General features: G+C 44.4%; 1 long non-coding RNA gene across 1 annotated transcript; it reads left to right on the top strand.

The window, feature by feature from the left end:
• Window positions 1–840: 840 nt before the first annotated feature.
• On the top strand, window positions 841–9,452 carry LOC133376197 (uncharacterized). The gene is made up of 2 exons (XR_009760428.1): window positions 841–913; window positions 9,180–9,452. It is a non-coding gene; the product is annotated as an uncharacterized LOC133376197 (long non-coding RNA).
• Window positions 9,453–18,897: the final 9,445 nt, after the last annotated feature.

The following is an 18,897-nucleotide window of genomic DNA, read 5'->3' as shown; positions in this document are numbered from 1 at the left end:
CAGGAGTGGGGGCAGGGAGGCAGTGCTGCAGGCATGTTGCAGTTTACAGTTAAGTTAAATTGGTTAGAGAACACAGTAAGGTGAATGTTTGAAATTAACAAGAATTATAGACTGGAGGTTTTTTGGAGGATCGGATAGAATTCTAACCAGTGCGGGGCTGTATTTTGCAATAAAATAAAATAAAGTAACAAGCAATTGTGACCAGATTACTCAAGATAGACAAATGCATACATTATTCAGGCACAAAATGTTCAAGTAATATTAACCTAAAGATAGACATCATAAATTTTGTTCCAGCAGATGATGCTGGGTAGTTAGTATTCAACTGTTACTACATAAATAAAATTGATTTATGCTGACTCATCATAGGAAAGGCAGTGGAATATTTTCTTTTTCTCTTCAGGATGCCCAAATTCTGTGCCTTCTTTCTTAATCAATCATCTCTTGGCTGCACACTACAGCATTTCCTACAAAAGTCTTAGCAGAGAAACTAGGCTAAGGCAGGAAAAAAATGAAGAATCTGTTTTCTGCAGTGCCAGACTAATGACCCTTAAGTGCTTGGGGGTGGGGAATGAGCTGTGTATGCTGCTTGCTTTTCACAGAGAGACTTTGGCTCATGTATCAGGAAGCAACCACTTGTAAGGATTACAGTTGTGAGCTGGGGGTAAATACTACATGTAGTGCCTAATTTTATGATTATGGCAGGCGATTGGCATATTACGTCCCTTCAATATGCTTCCATTCAAGTTTGCTTAAGTATATTTGCTCTCACCTCCTTCCCTTCCCTCTACAGCTTATACAGATTCTCCCCCTCCTTTTTTTTAATGTATGCTTTAATCATCTCCATCTTTTCTCCTGCTGTTTTTGCAGAACTCATTGTGTCATCAAAAAGACATTGATCAAATGCTGACAGGTAGGACAGAAAGCTATTTACTTTGAAACGGTAGGAGGGATTCACAGAGCAGGGAAGCACAGTTTAAAATCTGCATTGGCTGGTACTTACATTACCAGAGCTGTTCATAACTCTACTTGAGTGGGTCCCTAAAGAGCAAGAAGCGTGGGCTTAGATTTCCTTCCAGAAATGTCTTTTTTTTTAAAATCTGCAGCATAAAGCAGCAAAAGGAGGAGCAAAACATGAGTTAACAGGCTTCAGAAAAAGAGGATTATTCAACAATAATTAAGAGAAATGTAAAACCAGGGGACCCATTGTTCAGGATTATTTGCTGTCATTTCAAACCAACTGGCTCTAAATCTATCGACAGCACAGCTGATGTTGAAATGAAACTGTTTTGCTTCGGGCTTCGTTTCCAAAAGGGGGAATTATTTAGGATATTGTATGAACAAATATAATTGGTGGACAGCAGCTGTAAATGCAACCTTTCTTTGAGAAAGCTGCCATTTTCAAACTAGCATAGGGTCAGTTAACTTCGTTATTCCATTTACAGCTCCCATTAGGTCAAAATACCAGTACCTTCCTTGCCAACTTTAATCTTGTATGCCAATGCTTGCCTTTCAGCTCTCGCTTTTTTAATTCTTATTCTTTTTCCACAAAAGGATTGTCACATTTTCATTATGTTGCTGTTCTAGCTTTCATGGGAAATCAGTTTCACATTGTGCTTTTCTTACGTTCTTACTAAGGTTTAGAATGGCAAAGAAAAGACGAATCCTTTTAAATTAAGTAGGCCCAGTTTGATAGCACTTCCAAATGGAGGGGAAAAGCTGGGAGAAGCATGATGATCTGAATAGTTTACATGAAAAGGACTATGACATTGGAACAGTCAAACCCCTAAAGTCTCAGCAAAACCATTGATGTACATGATCTACAGGCTGTTACATTAATAAGAATGTTTGCTTAGAAGCTTAACAAGGCCTTTTGGAAGATACTTGGAGGATGCCCCTCCCTGCCAGATGGGTAAGAGTGAAAAATCCACCCATATATACAGTATATATATAACATGCCTTTTCAAGGTATTATTCTATGGCTTCCCACTCATTGAACATGAATGAGGGAAATCTATTATTAAGTATTCAGATGGTCAGATAATAATCCCCTGCAGCTGATTAGCAGCATAGCAACCAGCACAAAACTTTCTACAGAAACCTATGCATTCTGATTTACACCTGTTTCCTTCTTCCACTTGCCCAATCAAATGGCCTTGTAGCATTTGATGATGGCGTTAGAGAGATGCCTTATTGAGAAGGCTAAGCACATGCTATTTATAGATAGTGCTTTCAAAATAAAACCAAGGCTGCAATCCTGTACTCAGTTACCTGGGAGTAAGCCTCATTAAACTCAATGAGACTTACTTCTGAGTAGACACATACGTAATTGCACTGTAAATATCTTCATGTGTTCCTGGAAAGTTCTGTTACACTTTGTTTTCTTTGCCATTCTTCCCCACCCCTTCCAGTACGAATTCTGTGATAATACAGACAGGAAAGCTAAACATGCTGCCAACTTGTCTGACAAGATACTAGATTCTTCTCAGTAAGCCTTCTCTGTATCATAATACCATACATTGGGTTCAATGGCATCTCATTTGCTACTGTGCCTATAAACACAGACACCACTATGACCTGTGTCACAAAAAGGAAAGAAATCACAGTCAGAATGAGTTAAAACAGCTTCAGGAAGTAATATGTACACCATTGTCTCTTCAAGTAATGGGGATGGGGAAAAGTAATGCAGGGAGGACACATTTGTGTATACCTCTTTTATTATAGATAATGAATGAAAATGTGTTTCTGTTCCAGTGTGATGGAGTGTGACTCCTATTAACAGAGAGTGGTGCCATTTCACAGCTCAAAAAGAGGCATAGCTGTAGACACATTAGATCCTAGAAGTGGCAAAAGCACCATGTGGGAAGCTCCCTACAGGCCCTAGAAGTTCCTGGGTGTATGCCACATTCTTTGATTGCAGAAACCGCCGCTTGGGGAACAAAATAAGTGGTGGTACTCAATGGGAGCTGTAGGAAATGCAATCACATTGAGCCAGGTCTGCAGAGGATGATCTGGTGGAAATGCAGCTTTGCTCTCCTGCTATTTTTCCTGAATTGGGGCTTGTTATGACTTAAGGATGGAAAATGGAATATCGGTGGACAGCAAAAGAGGTTTAAAGATGTTCTCAAAGTGAATCTAAAAAAATGTAACTTAAGCACTGAGAACTGGGAAGCCTTGGCCCATGAGCGTCCCAATTGGAGGTCAGCTATTATCAAAGGTGCTATAGACTTTGAAGAAGCACAAGTACAGGGTGAAAGGGACAAACGAGCTAAGCGGAAGGCACGTCAAGCAAATCCTCATTGTGACCATCTTCCATCTGGAAACCTATGTCCTCACTGTGAGAGGCTGTGTAGATCCAGAATTGGCCTCCACAGTCACTTACAGACCCACTGTTAAAGACCTTATCTTGGAAGACAATCTTACTTGGCCACAAGTGATCGCCAATGAATGACTTCAGACTTCTATAGCAGATGGATTCAAGTTCACTGAAGAATAATGATTCTACAAACTATTTGTAGTTTAAACTGTTTAATGCTTCACAATGTTTAGGTCAAGACAAAATGCTTTGGTAAACTTCCCAAATGCTTTCAGTTTATCCCAGTGGTGGCTTGTGCTCATTGAGACTGGTGGGGCGGAAGGCACAGAAGTCAACGGAAGGTAGAACCAGAGCCAATGGTGGGCATAGCCAACTAATTCTAGTTTTATCCTATCCTCTTCCATGGTGAGTTCCAAAATGTCACTAAAGGAGGAGGAAGCTGACAGTCAGTGCCACCCCTTGGACTGGATGTGAATAAGAAATCCAGTAGGTAGGGGTTGGCTAAGGGCAGACTGAGATTGGTGGGGCAATGTCCTATTTGCCCAAATGGAAAAGCCTCCACTGATTTCTCCACATCTCATTATGTTATTATCCCTGCTGGGATATTGAAAAATCATGAGGGGGCAATACAATGAGAGCAAGAACCACGGAAGGGAAAGAGTTCTGGGGAACAGTAGTAGAAAATTGAAATCTAGAGCAGCTGCCTTTTTTTCTCATTCAGTCATTGTAGTAAGAGTTGCACAGAGTTAAGTAAAGGTTGCATAGCATCATTTTGAAATGTTTACAGCAGCAAATATTACAAGGGATGTTCTTTTCACAATCCTGCTGGCACCAAGAAAAGCAATAATATAAATTTCATGATAACATATGGCCTTACAAGATTTCAAGGGTTGCCCAACCCTCTACTGCACATAAAAGAGCATTAGTACATTTGATGCAGCATCAACAGGGCAAATTCACCAAAAGAATAAGCATTATTGGGGGGGGGACCTTCCCAAATCCCAATTAAATGCAAATTAATATGAGATTAAGCAGCCTAATGAGAATGTTGAATCGCCCTAGCTGGTGGTGTTAAATGAAAAGTTGTCTTGGCATATGTGGAATAAGGCAGAGGCAGCCAGAGTTCCTAATTTAAAGTGCTGTGTCAAGACGCACACATTTTTAATAACTGGTGCGCTTTGTAATTCTACTGTTGAAATGGTTGTATTTTATTTCTTATTGATTTAAGCTGCTCTGAGTGCTCTACAAGCAGAAGAGCAGAGGATATCAGATAAGAATCAGAATGCTACCATTAGTTGTAGCCCACAACTAACAATTTTATTCCCTTCATTGTCTCCCCCAAATAGCCTCTCGTGAACTTCTGTGTTGGCACCTTTCCCCTCCAATCCCAACACTTCCCTCCTCACATTGCTATGCCAGCTTCTTCCTTCAGGCCCCCATCCCTGACCCATCACCTGGTTTTTGTTGCTGCTCTGCTTTTTACATAAATATCAGGCGGGGGGGCACAGAAGAGGCAAAGCATAGTTCTAGGTGGGCAAAATATACTAGGTGGGGGATGAGCTCCTTCTTTGGGGGGGCTTGCCCCCCCTTGACACCACCCCTGCTTCTGTTAGCCATCGGTTAAAAAGACAGAAGTACCTGCTGAGACTCTGGTACAGATTCGTACTAGCCGGAACTTTTCCATGGTTTTATTGAACTGCCCTGTGATCGTATGAAAACTGCTCGAGTGCCATCAGTATAGTTTGCTTATCACGGTACAGGAAGGTTTGTATTGCAGAAGTGTAGTGCAACAGCAAGGCCATTTCCAGTTCTTTCAAGAGACATTTATACTGATACCACACCAGTGAAATGAGATCAGAATCTGGCCAGAGTCAGATCCACTTTTGAGGGGGACACTAGAAATTACCTTCTGATGAGGCCCACACTACACTGGTGTCCCATCGAGTAAATTTACCTATTGACACTGGTGATAGCAGCAGCAGTGGGTACTGGTATCAGTAGCACTGCTGGGGAGTTACTATTTTAACTTCCCACAATGCCTGACAGCAAGATTACATCATGAGTATTATGCATCATTAAAATTAAAAACCACAGGTGAGGACAAGGGCAACATCCACAGTGGGCTCTACTTCCAGCTTTGTGGACCCAGCACCTCCTTGAGCATGTTGGGTGCTGACACTGGCCCTGAGTCTGGATAACAGAAGGATTCAAAACTTATTCAGCTGTGTACCTCTGCATATCCATGACTGACAAGCATATTCTTTTCCAAGGTCTAGTCATATGAAATTAACAAGAGTTTGTTTTTAGTGCATCTCAGGAATGAAATAACTAGCCCCAAGGAACTGACATGCTATTTCATTTATCCAAAGAATCCAAGAAAACTTTTAATTAGGTTGAAAGATCTTTTTTTTTAAAGATAACATTTGGATAAATCAGAAAGTGTTTCACTAATGACTGTTTTGCTATCAGGTTAAGATAATAGGGGTTTACTGAATTCGAAACCAAAACAGTATTTAAATGGGATCATTTTAAATTGGGTGGGGAACCCTTTTCAGCCTGAGGATAACATTCCCTTTTAGGCAACCTTCCAGGGGCCATATGCCAGTGGTGGGCAGGGCCAGATGCAAAAGTGGGTGGAGCAACTCATGAATTTTCCCTTGTACAGCAGGCTAGTTTCTACACATAAATGCTCTCCTATCCTCTATCTCAGGGGTGGGGAACCTTTTTGGCTCCATGGCCCAGATCCTTATCAGGATTGGCCTTGCTGGCTAAATTTGACAGGTGGGCAAGGCCATCCACCGGTCAATTGTATGAAGTCATTATGACATCACATGAATGCCAGGCAGGTTGTCCCACCCATCTATCAAAATTTCCATGCGGGTTCCCAAGCACCCGCTGCTGCTGAAGGTTCCCCTTCCCTTCGCTATCTAGACAAGTAATTCTCAGAGTTCAAGGACACTTTCTAGCCAGGCAACAACATGTAGGATGTGAAGCAGGACCAGTGAGGAGTCTGCCCTGGGGAGAAGGTGCAGGGCCCAGGGAGAGTTCCTCTGGTCAGACAGAGGGGCCTTGAGAGCTGCCTTTGGGGCCCAGGCCTAAGGTTCCCTGCCCCTGCTTTACATTACGATTTGAAGCACTGAGTCATAACAGCACATCAGCTAATGCAAGTCTCCCTTTCATCATGCTCATGTCCTTAAAGATGCAGAAAGTAATTGTGCATAACATAAGGAGGCCCATTTCTGCCAATTCCCTCTTCTGTTTGCTGCTCCCTGCATCTTACCCAACACCATTCCCAAAGGTCCCCTAAGCCACTGGAGGAGATTGGGGGGGGCAATAGGAAAGCCCTGCTCTGTGAACCTACATTTTGTTTCACTCACAGAAGAAAAGCCAGGATATAAGTCAGTGGGTGTCAAATCCAAAACGGATAGTAAAGGCAATTATTTCACCAACTTATAAAAAACAAAGGTTATCAAATGCAGATAACTAGAGGATCCTTCACAGCAAGAATGAGGAACCTGGTGCCCTCTGGATGTGGTTGGACTCCCCCCAGGCCTTGCCAGCACATCCAATGGTCAGGGATGATAGGAGCTGCACTTCAGGAAGGCTTCCCATTCTCATATACCTATTGCATGGATCTGAATCCACATCTCCCACAAATGTGTGGTGAACCTTTTGGTGGACTTTCAGTTACTGGAGAATGGCCAGAGCAAACCGCTTGTCTGTGTTGAAACACCAATGCTGTTGTGAAACAGTGCTTCTGTGGCCTGTGTCTGACTTCACAATGAAATTGTTCTGCTGTAATGTCCAAGGATTACAGCAATATGATTTGGAGCTTTTGTGCAAGATGACCACTAGCAGACTAGGGGGAGCAAAATCAATTATTTTAAACGTTCTAGGAGTGTATGAAGAAAGAGAGGATATTACATTTTTATTAAAACAGATAACAGGAATGCTATCAGGACAGGCACTTTCTATTGCCTGCTGAGTCTTGTAATGAGGATTCAGGGACTGGTAAATGATGCAGTATCCGTATAAACCTATGGATGCACAGTGAGAGCGGCAAAGCCGATTTGTTCTCCTGCAGAACTTAATCTTATGAAACATTTATTTAAGTAACACCTACTAATTAAAAATGTGTGTTTTTAAAGGAAGCTAGATTCCAGTATTTCCTTGTCTCCTTGTCGCTGTGGCTGGAAACTAACAAAGCACATGAAGAAATTAATTAGAAGTATATGACCATCTCCTAAAAGGGAGGCATGTGCACCTTTAGTCGATAATGAGGCTCTCTCTAGTTAAGTGACTGTGCAGTGTGTAACAAACATTTGTGCTCGCTGCGCATCTGCTTTAGCATGCTACGGCTGTAATCCTAAACATACATCCAGTGAAATCAATGAAGCTTATTTCCAGACAAATGCATTTAGGATTGCAGAGCTAGAACAGAAAACAACCAGCCTTTTCACAATAGTACATAAACAGGATGGGGAGATTCTTTTACCCCATCGTAATCGGAGAGATATCTACCTCATTTTGTGTGGGATATGCCACATGTCTGTTTTCTTTTGTCTGGACTTCTTCTCTTTGATTAATTTCTGCTTAATTCCCTGCTCTCTCCCCATCTCTTCTTGGAGACCGTATAGCAGGAGGCTCTGAGTGGCATTTTCCTTCAGAGCTGATTGGACTGCTGAAAGAGTCCCCCTCCTTCTTCCTCTTGACAGGGGGCTAGCTGATTCAGCTTGGAGAAGGGAGGAGCGGCCTGAAATTTATAACAGGCCATCAGTAAAGTGGAACAGCTCTAACACTGTAGTTAAAATTCAGAGCATTAAAGAGTTATGACAGTGAAGTATGCTCTGGATGAGTCGAAGCAGTAACCATGAAGAATGTAAAATATATTAGCTTCCTTTTAGAGGCAGGGCTTGCTCATCCTTCGAATATTTGATTTTGTAATTTTCTGTGCATTCGTTTCAGAAAAGTAATTATTTTTGTATGAGTACGTCTGCCAATAAAATGTCACATAAGCTAAGATGAGGACAGTAAAACACATCATCCTACACTTTTTTCACATGACATGGCAATGGATTTAACACTAGGTAATTACAGAAGCCCAAAGAGAAATACAGTGTAATGAACAGTATTATGCATTATACCATAATGCAGAGTATTTGTATGGCTCTTTCACATGAAGCCTTTGCACATCTAAAGGGCAACATTTGAAAAGCGAAGTCTTAGCATGGTGCATATTAAATACAGGGGCTTCCACTGTCCCCACAAAACTCTATCTTTCTGGGGAGAGGGAAAAGAGACAGGAATATAGACCAGCAGGAGAAACAGCAGTTGCACATAAAATGTCTACTTTGGCAGGCAATTATCCATGCTGAAAAGGCAGATATTTCTGTAAAAGTCAGGTTTTATTTTATTTTATCTGAGCACTACACCACATCCTTAGAAAACATGGCTTTTCTTAGGATGTGCTATGGAATTACACCTGTAATTCCCAATAGGAGCAAGATGTTTTAAAAATGATTTTTGCTCTCTAAAACGCAAGGATTGTATCTATATTCCTACAGCTATACATTGGGGGCGGGGAGAGAGACGTGGAGAAAGGATTAAATAAGCACATACAGGTACAGGGTGGGGAATTCATATAAAAATGTTAGCCCAGATGTATGATGTCTCTTCAGTGGCAGTAGAAATAAATTCTGATCCCTTTCCTCAAGAATATAAAGACATTAGCACAAAGTAAAGTGAAGTGCAGTTCTCCAGACTTAGACCTTCAAAAAGGTTTCCGTAAAATGAAGGGGTCAAAACTCAAGCCCCATCAGTTCAAGTCTCTTTAATTCTTCATCTGTTTTTCTTTGATATTTAGGCTCTGACCTTGGATGAGATCTTCAATCAGAGCTCACAACCAAGTGATTTTATGCCAAGACCAACTTTGCTTGGCAATAGAAGCTGACACATAAGGCTCAGTTCTTAGGGAGCACCATGAGTCTTCTCAGAAAGAGCCTGGAAAGATTAGGATCTACTGGAGGGAAGAAAGGCCAAGTTCCTGACCTTATCCCTGAATGAAATATTTCTTCAAGCCTTTGCCTTATTTTTCCTATTTTTTTTGCAACATTTAAATATATTTATTTGGAAACAAGACCCACTGTGTTTTTGGAATCTATATTGGTGAAGAAGGCATTTCCAACCATACTGCGCTGTGTGTGGGAAGATCTGAAAGGGGGAATGTGAGCATGTTGGGATGAATGTGTTTACCCTCTGCAATCAGGGTTCCCAAGGAAGGTGAGCACTGCAAGCACGATCAATCAAATGTGCTTAAAGACACCCCCCCCCTTCAGACCTTCCCACTCAATGCAGGAAGATCAGTGTCAGAGGAGGCTGGGCCAACTCATGCTGTCCCCACTCTCCATGTCCACAGGTACAGATTCTGAATCCCTGAAATGGGCTATAGCATCTTTTCTCTATATCTCTCTCACACACAGAGTACTCCAGCATCAGTTCTCAAATTGCTGCTGCTGCTGACTCCAAAGCTCTTCTGTTCTGGCTAGGTTACCTGAGCATCACTGCAACCACTATTCACTCCCCAGGTGAGCATCACAGACATGCAGAGAGAGCCGGCAGGCCATGCTGCATGAAAGGCTGGCAGATTCAGTGCGGGTAGTGGTGGGTTTGCCAGGCTTCCAGCATCTCAATAATAATAATAATAATAAAATTTTATTTTTAGGCCGCCTATCTGGCCGAGTGAACGGCTACTCTAGGCGGCGTACATAGATTAAAATACAACATATAAATATACTACCAACATCAGTCTTCAATAATCAACCCACCCACATCTGAACGTTGTAAACTAAATTTAGCTAGGAATCCTGTATGCCCGCTGAAATAGCCACGTTTTTAGTCCTTGGCAAAAACCTACCAGGGAGGGGGCATGGCAAAGATCACATGGGAGAGAGTTCCAGAGGGTGGGGGCCACAATCGAGAATGCCCTCTCTCTGGTCCGCACCAGCCTAGCTGTTTTTACTGGTGGGACCGAGAGAAGGTCTTGCAAGGCTGATCTCATCAGGCGGCACGTTTGGTGATACTGGAGGTGCTCCTTTAGATAAACTGGACCGAAACCGTAAAGGGCTTTAAAGGTTAACACCAACACCTTGAATTGGGCTCGGTAGACAACTGGTAGCCAGTGTAGGTCTTCTAACACTGGCGTGATATGGTCCTTGCGGAGGCCGTTCTTAATCAGCCATGCCGCCGCATTCTGTACCAGTTGCAATTTCCGAACCGTCTTCAAGGGTAGCCCCATGTAGAGCACATTACAGTAGTCTAAGCGAGAGGAGACCAGGGCATGCACTACCCGTGGGAGCAGATGGACCGGAAGATAGGGTCGCAGCCTCTGTATCAGATGTAATTGATACCACGCTGCCCGGCTCACTGCTGACACCTGAGCCTCCATGGACAGCTGGGAGTCAAGAATGACCCCGAGGCTGCAAACCTGGTCTTTTAGGGGCAATCTTACTCCATTCAACATCAGGTCAATATCTCCTAATCTTCTCTTGTCTCCCACAAGCAGTACCTCGGTCTTGTCGGGGTTCAGTTTCAGCCTATTTCCTCCCATCCATTCACTTACGGACTCCAGGCACTTGGAAATAGTATCCACAGCCAACTCCGGTGAGGACTTAAAAGAGAGATAGAGCTGAGTGTCATCCGCATATTGGTGGCACTGCAGCCCAAATCTCCTGATGATGGCCCCCAGCGGCTTTACATAGATGTTAAATAGCATGGGAGAGAGGATAGAACCCTGTGGCACACCACAATTAAGAGGCCAAGGATCTGAAACCTCCTCTCCCAATGCCACCCGTTGGTGCCTGTCAGAGAGATAGGAACGGAACCACCGTAGAACAGTGCCTCCAATTCCCATTCCTTACAGGCGACTCAGGAGGATACTGTGGTCGACGGTATCAAAAGCCGCTGAGAGATCTAGGAGAACGAGGAATGAGTATTCTCCCCTATCCAACGCCCTCCTCAAATCATCCACCAGGGCAACCAAGGCTGTTTCAGTTCCATGACCAGTCTCAAAGCCTGAGACTCAAGAGGCATGAGCTGATGATATCACAGCACCATCAGTTCTTGAAAGTCAAAAACTAATGCATGGGTTGGACCTGGGAAGATGGTCCAACTATGAAGGTGAACAATAATAAAGACAGAAGCGGCTCTCTGGTGGGCAGAGCTACCTGGCAAGTAGATCATTGTTGCTTACTCAGAGGGAGAGGGGCGAGAAGTTGGGGAGGTGGGGGTGGTGCAAATGCATTGGTGGAACCATTCTGACACTCCTGCCATTGCCATGCCATGACACCGCTCTGATCTCCACACCGCCTCACCCTTCCCCTCTCCTGCTGGAAAGCAACAGTGACCCACTGACAAGAAAGTAATGCAGCAGCTACGCCCCACCTGATGAGTCACTTCTGAGTAACAGGGTGGTGTTACTTCTTCATTGAAATTGGTCAAGTTAAAGTTGATAAATAAGGAGAGCCAGTATGGCATCGTGGTTAAGGTGTTGAACTACGACCTGGGAGACCAGGGTTCGAATCCCCACATAGCCATGAAGCTCACTGGATGACCTTGGGCCAGTCACTGCCTCTCAGCCTCATGAAAACCCTGTTCATAGGGTCACCATAAGTCGGGATCGACTTGAAGGCAGTACATTAACATTTTAAAGTTGATAAATAACATGATTGATTGAAATGGAGAGAATGAAATAATATGCTTCTTTCAATTATCAAAAACATTTCAATATTAAAAAGCCTGAATTAATATTAGTTTTGGCAATTGAAACCATCTGCCAAAAAGCCATGCTCTTAGACAGGATTTTTCTAGTTCTTTTCTCTAAAATTGCCTACTTTTGTTAACTTACTTTTTATAGAGTTTCCACTGGTATTGTTGCCAAATAGTTTAATTTTCTGTATTTTCCTCCTGTGTTTCTGCAGACCTGTTTTTACTGGTAGTTAGGAATAGAAAGCTGCCTTATACTGAGTCAGACCATTGGTCCATCTAGCTCAGTATTACCTACACTAACTGGCAGCATCTCTCCAGGGTTTCTGACAGGAGTCTCCTACCTGGAGATGCTGAGGACTGAACCTGGGAAGTTCAGCATGCAAGGTACAGCATCAGGCTATCCAATGTGGATAAAGCATTCTCCAGGCATTTAAGGGCTATGGTGTATTTAAACAAACACTATGTATTTGCGGGCCGTGAGATGTATTCAACTAAGTCCTACTCAGAGTAGAAATTCACTAATAGGCAAAAAAAACCTTGCGATCCAAGAACGTACCTGTAGCCTACAGATATTTCTATCAAACTTTAAAAAGCAGGGAAATTGGGCAGCTATAGTGAATGCACCAGGGGAACAGGAGACCCGAACTCCTCTCTGAGATATTGTACTGCCCTACAAATTGGTCAAAATGCAAACACAATTTGAGTTGGTCTTTCACAATCCAATCCACTTCCTGTGTAGTTTGGAAGAATTTGGTAACGTGCCACCAAGCATATGGTGAGCGTATCTCCCTGCTTTTTAAAGTTTGATAGAAATGTTTGTTGGCTACAGGTACATTCTTAAACCGCAAGGGTTTTTTTTTGCTTATTAGTCAATTTCTCTGCTTTTTATCTAAGAGGTAAGAAATTGGACCCTGTGCAAGTTTGCTGAGAATGGATCGATCATTTGCATGCTTATTGAGTTCAGTGGGATTGACTCCCATGCAACCATGCTTAGGATAGGTGAAACTGACCATGGGGGAGGAGGAGTAGGGGGAGGGGAGGGGAGAACGAAGGAGGAAGGGAGGGGGAAGGAGGACAAGGGGATTGGAAGGGGATGGGGTGAGAGGGAAGGAAGGAGGGAGGGGAAGGGGAGGGGTAAGAGGGAGGGGCAAGGAGGAGGGGAGGGCAGGTTTGATCATTTGTATGCTTTGAGTTCAATGGGATTTACTCCTGTTCAATCATTTTTAGGATAGGTGAAACTGACCTGGGAGAGGGATGGAGGAAGGGGAGAGGAGAGGATGGGGAGGGGAGGAGATTGGGTGGGTGGGCACCGGGCAGAGGGAAAACCCCTTTCTTTCCTAAAGGAAAACATTGGGCTCATCACACTGGAGTTGAACTCCATTTTAAAGACAAAGCTTTTTCCATCACAATGGGAGTTTAAAGATCAAATTTCCTACCTTCAAATCACTGTTTTCCATTCATACTGAAGGGAAAGAGTCAATTCACAATATAGCTGAACGCTATGAGGGAGATAAGGATGCCGGCAACAGCACCAGTAACAGCAGTAGTAATAGCTAAGTAAGCTAAGTAAGATAAAAACAGCTGGTGGAGAGCTAACATCTTTTAGAATGTTTTTAGAATGCTGTAGTGGGAAGAGCTCTGCCTAAGAGTAAACTGAGCAGAGGCATAGCAGAGCTATGCAGAGCTATGCTAAAAGCAGTGGTGTGTATGCAAAAGGGCGTTAACAGAGGGGGAGAGAAGGAGATGCCGTTGAGTGACTAGTAATAACGGCAATAAGTGTCCAGTAACAACAGTAACAAGCTCTGTTTGAGAGTGTGCTGGACAGAGGAAAGTTAAACATCTCTCCAGAACACCACAGTTGGAAGAGACGCCACTGAGTGTTCAGAAACAACAGTAATATCAACAACAATAACATCAGTACTCTAACAGTAATGCTGTTATAAAAGAGGAAGTCCTTTAAAAGGAAGGAGTCAAGTTATTAAGTCATCACCAGGACACAAAGGAAAACTGTTGGTTCTGACATAGTGAGACCCACCACAAGCGTGAAGAAGACTGTATTCCACCCCACCCCACGATTACCCCCCCCCAGTGCCTCACGATCCCTACAAGGTATGGATCAATACCAGTAGAAGACTATAGATGCTTTGTTGGAGGCTGCAGGAGGAAGAATAAGAGGTTGGGGTGCTCTGTTGCTGCTGCCTGGACTTGGCTTTTCCATCGAGTTTCCCTGCTTTTTGTAGGATTAGGATTGTGACCCGAATTAGTTGTTTTGCTTACTTGCTATCCAGCCATTTTATTTTGAGGGGTTTTTAAATTTGTTTGATACTTGCCTGTCGGTTCTAGGGTGTTGGTTTTTAGAGTATAGTCTTGCCTGCTGTTAAGGAAGGATGTGTTTTCAATATAAGTGGGTAGGGGAGGGGAACCAGGGGGCTGCCATTCATGTTTTGGAGGGCAGAGGGAGATACGGAATGGGGAGACAGTTATGTCATCGGGGGAGATGGAAGCGTAATAGGGTGTTGGTTGCCCCCAAACTGTCTCCCCATTCAAATAGTCTGGACAGCTGTGGTGACAGTTCCCCTGGGTTGAAAATGCTGCTTGTGAATGCCAGCGGTGAATGGTAAAACAACGGCCATTCAGGATTTGATCCTGGATGAGCATGCCGACCTGACTTGTACCACGGAGACCTGATTGGATGAAGCTGGGGGGGTTAATCTCTCCCAGTTTTGCCCGCCAGGTTTCTCCGTGCAATAGCAGGCGAGACTTGGGGGACGGGGAGGTGGAGTTGCAGTGATCTATTGTGATACCATCTCCCTGACCAGGTGCCCTCTCCCACAGTCTTCAGGGTTCGAATGTGTATATTTGAAGTTGGGTGGCCGGGACAGAATAGGGATTCTGTTGGTGTACCGCCCACCCCGCTGCTCAACAGTCTCCCTTCCTGAGCTAGCCAGGGTGGTCTCGGGGTTGGTGTTGGAGTCCCCACGGCTTGTGGTATTGGGTGACTTCAACATCCATGCCAAAACCACTCTGTCGGGAGTAGCTCAGGACTTCATGGCCTCCATGACAACCATGGGTCTGTCCCAAGTATTATCTGGCTCTACTCATGCTGCTGGCCACACTTTGGACCTTGTTTTCTGTGCGGGTTGGGATGATGGTGATCTTGGTGTGGATGAACTCTCTGTAGTACCGTTGTCATGGACAGATCACTACCTGGTTGGGTTTAGACTCACTGGGACTCAGAACCTCTGCAGGGGTAGGGGACCGATTAGGTTGGCCCATCCCAGGAGACTGATGGATCCGGATGGTTTCCTGATGGCTCTTGGGGATTTTCCTGTCACCTCAGCAGGCGATTCTGTCGAAGCCCTGGTTGACCTCTGGAATGGGGAAATGGCCAGGGTGGTGGACACGATCACCCCGGAACGTCCCCTCTCACGGAGTGGAGCCAAACCAGCTCCTTGGTTTACCAGGGAGCTGGCGGTGATGAAACGAATAAGACGGGGACTAGAGCGACGTTGGCGGAAGACTCAGAACGAGTCTGACCGAACACTGGCTAGAGCCTATTTGAAGGCCTACTCCGTGGCAGTGCAGGTAAAGAAGAAACTTTTCTTTTCTGCCACCATTGCGTCTGCAGGGAGCCGTCCAGCAGAGCTGTTTCGAGTGGTCAGGGGTCTTTTACATTCAGGCCCCCGTGAGGGTAATATAGACCACTCAACAGCCCACTGTCAAGAATTTGCACGGCACTTTGCAGATAAAGTCTCTCAGATTCGCTCTGACTTGGACGCTAAAATTGATACAGTCTCAAGGGATGTTACTTTGGCTCCTGCTTGTCCAATAACAATGGATTCTTTTCAATTTGTACAGCCCGAGGATGTGGACAAGATCCTTGGAGAGGCGAGAGCCACCACATGTTTGCTAGACCCTTGCCCTTCCTGGCTCATTAAGAGTGCCAAAGGGGGACTGGCCAACTGGGTGAGGGGAGTGGTAAATGCCTCTTTACAACAAGGCAGAATTCCAATGTGCCTAGAAGAGGCAGTTGTAAGACCTCTGTTGAAGAAGCCCTCCCTGGATCCCTCTATAATGGGTAACTATCGGCCAGTCTCCAACATTCCATTTCTGGGTAAGGTAATAGAGCATGTGGTGGCTGCCCAGCTCCAGAGATTATTGGATGAAACGGATTATCTTGACCCATTTCAGTCTGGTTTCAGGCCCGGCTACGGGACAGAGACCGCTTTGGTCGCCTTGGTGGATGACCTACGTAGAGAGCTGGGCAGGGGGAGTGTGTCCCTGTTGGTTCTACTGGACCTCTCAGCGGCTTTCGATACCATCGACCATGGTATCCTTCTGGGCTGCCTTGCCAGGATGGGACTTGGGGGCACTGTGTTGCGGTGGCTCGGCTCCTTCCTGGAGGGACGAACCCAGAAGGTGGTGCTGGGGGATTCCTGTTTGACTCCTTGGCCATTGACATATGGGGTCCCTCAGGGCTCAGTTTTGTCCCCCATGTTATTTAACATCTACATGAAACCGCTGGGTGAGGTTGTCCGGGGATTTGGGGTTCGGTGTCATCAGTATGCGGATGACACCCAACTCTATTTTTCCTTTCCACCTAAAGCCAAGGAAGCTGTCCTGGTCCTGAACTGGTGCCTGGCATCAGTGATGGACTGGATGAGGGCGAACAAATTGAAATTAAATCCAGACAAGACAGAGGTGCTCCTGGTTAGTCGAAAGGCAAATCAGGGAATAGGGATTCAGCCTGTGCTGGATGGGGTTACACTTCCCCTGAAGACACAGGTTCGCAGTTTGGGTGTGCTCCTGGACACAGCTTTGAACATGGAGGCCCAGGTCTCTGCAGTGGCCAGGAGTGCTTTTGCCCAGCTAAGACTGGTGCACCAGCTGTGCCCGTTCCTGGAGACGCCTGATTTGACTACAGTGATGCATGCCTTAGTTACATCCCATTTAGATTACTGTAACGTGCTCTACGTGGAGCTGCCTTTGAAGACTGTTCGGAAACTTAAACTGGTACAAAGAGCTGCAGCCAGAGTGCTAACTGGAGCTGGTTACAGGGACCATACAACCCCCTTGTTGCGACAGCTCCACTGGCTGCCAGTTTGTTTCTGGTCACAATTCAAAGTGCTGGTTTTGACCTATAAAGCTCTATATGGCCTAGGTCCAGGCTATTTGTCAGACCGTATCTCCCCATATGAGCCTGCCCGGGCGTTGAGATCCTCAGGAGAGGCCCTTCTCTCAGTCCCAACACCTTTGCAAGCATGATTGGTGGGGATGTGAGATAGGGCCTTCTCGGTGGCTGCCCCCAGGTTCTGGAACTCTCTCCCTAGGGAAGCACGAATGGCCCCTTCCTTGCTATCCTTCCGTCGGCAGGCAAATACTTTTTTATTCCAACAGGCTTTTGGACTAGAAGATGTTTAAGATAGGACCTCATAAGGTCTGATGTATTGTTCTATGGTCCTATTCTTAATGTTTTAAATTGTCTTAGTATTTTAAGTGTATGTTTCATGGTTTTAATGTTATGAATAGTTTAATTCTATTTTAATTGTATATTATTGTATGTTTTTTACCTATGTGTAGTTTTTATTTGTAAGCCACCCTGAGTTCCACTTTTGGAAAAAGGGTGGGGTAAAAATAAAGAGTAATCATCATCATCATCACACAGCTTCCTAATGATCACACCCTCTTAAGGTCAAACTATCACTTCCTCTGGTTACCTTGGCAACCGATCATGCTCAGTTTGTTCCAGAGTAAGTTTCATAAAAAAAGTCCTCAAGTTTGAATGTTTACATTTTCAGAATCCAGCAGAAATACAAATATTTGTTTGAACGATGTTATGCTTTTTTGCACAAGTTAGGGGGGAAAGAAAAAAAGCACCGTTTGCAGCAGGCTTGCAGAACAGGAGCCAGCAGGAAATGACATAACAAAGGGAGGAGGAGGGAGCGGGTAGGAACTCACAAAAGCATCAGAGCTAAGCATCTACAAGCCCCTAGAGATATGAAGTGCAGATGATTTTTCCTTCCCTTTTTGGATTAAACTTGGATTTATTTGCTGCAGATTTAAAGCTGAAAGCACCTGGACGCCTTCCTTTTGACTCCTATGTCATGTGATCGCTGTGAATTAAATGGGCATGCAAGTAGAACCCATCTCATGTTAAATCACCATGTGAACCAGCCCATTGTGAACAATATCATTGTTTTTCAGCGTTTCCCCCACCATCTTATTCTACGGCAGGCACATGTAGTCTCCCACCCAAATTTAAATCAGAGCTGTCCTTTGCCACATCCACACCAGACCTTTATTTCACTTTAGACAGTCATGGCTTCCCCCAAAGAATATTGGGAAGTGTAGTTTGTGAAGGGTGCTGAAAGTTGCTAGGAGTCGCCCTATTCTCCTCACAGAGCCACAATCCCCAGAACAGGAGTTCACTGTTAAACCACTCTGGCCACTGGAACTCTGACAAGGGGGACTAACAGCTGTTTGGTATGGCTAATCAAGTGGCCACACCCATGCCAAACATCCACTTTAAATAGTACTGGCTTCCCCAAACCGCACATTTTACCTATCTTTGTAGCCGTGTTTATAGTTTAGGGACTAAATCTGTCTCCTGAGTCATTGCAATCTCTGAACAATTCCATTTCTATATCTGGTCAATTAAACTGCTATTGTTAGCATCATCTCTCCTGATGGTTATCCAATTTCATTTTTAAAAATTCAAAGTAGCGAACTCTACCACTTTACCCAAGGGCAATCTCTCCCACCTAACTTTTCATAGAGTTAATCAACCCCCCAGCATTTAACCTAAATTTAGCCCAATG

The sequence above is a fragment of the Rhineura floridana genome, chromosome 1 (genome assembly GCF_030035675.1).
Source record: "Rhineura floridana isolate rRhiFlo1 chromosome 1, rRhiFlo1.hap2, whole genome shotgun sequence".
NCBI lineage: Eukaryota > Metazoa > Chordata > Lepidosauria > Squamata > Rhineuridae > Rhineura > Rhineura floridana.
The sequence above is the reverse complement of the archived record's forward strand: the minus strand, read 5'-3'. Positions and strand labels throughout refer to the sequence as shown.